At 44.6% G+C, this 381-nt stretch overlaps 1 protein-coding gene across 1 annotated transcript in view; it reads right to left on the reverse strand.

The window, feature by feature from the left end:
- LOC125481163 (RNA-binding protein 25-like) overlaps positions 1-381 on the reverse strand; it is a gene marked incomplete at its 5' end in the record, with an annotated part of 1,017 nt that overhangs the window by 357 nt on the left and 279 nt on the right. The gene's annotated exons all lie outside the window — the stretch shown is intronic.

The raw sequence follows: 381 nt of genomic DNA on the forward strand, positions 1-381 counted from the left end.
CTTTCTTCTCTCTGTCTCGCTCTTTCTTCTCTCTGTCTCGCTCTTTCTTCTCTCTGTCTCGCTCTTTCTTCTCTCTGTCTCGCTCTTTCTTCTCTCTGTCTCGCTCTTTCTTCCCTTTTTGTTTCTCGCTTCCCCTCTCTCTCACTTTCTTCTCTCTTTCATTTCTGTCTTTCTCTCAGTCTTTCTTCTCTCTTTCTCTTCTCTCTCTCTGTTCTCCGTCTCTCTCTTTCTTCTCTCTCTCTCTGCCTCTCTCTCTGTCTTTCTTCTCTCTTTCTTTGCTTTCTCTATCTGTCTTTCTTCGGTCTCTCTGTGTCTTTCTTCTCTCTCTCTCTCTGTTTGTCCTCTCTCTTGCTTTTGTCTCTCGCTCGCTTTCTTCTCTCT

The sequence above is a fragment of the Rhincodon typus genome, unplaced genomic scaffold (assembly GCF_021869965.1).
Source record: "Rhincodon typus isolate 14 unplaced genomic scaffold, sRhiTyp1.1 hic_rhity00001074, whole genome shotgun sequence".
Taxonomy (NCBI): Eukaryota; Metazoa; Chordata; class Chondrichthyes; order Orectolobiformes; family Rhincodontidae; genus Rhincodon; species Rhincodon typus.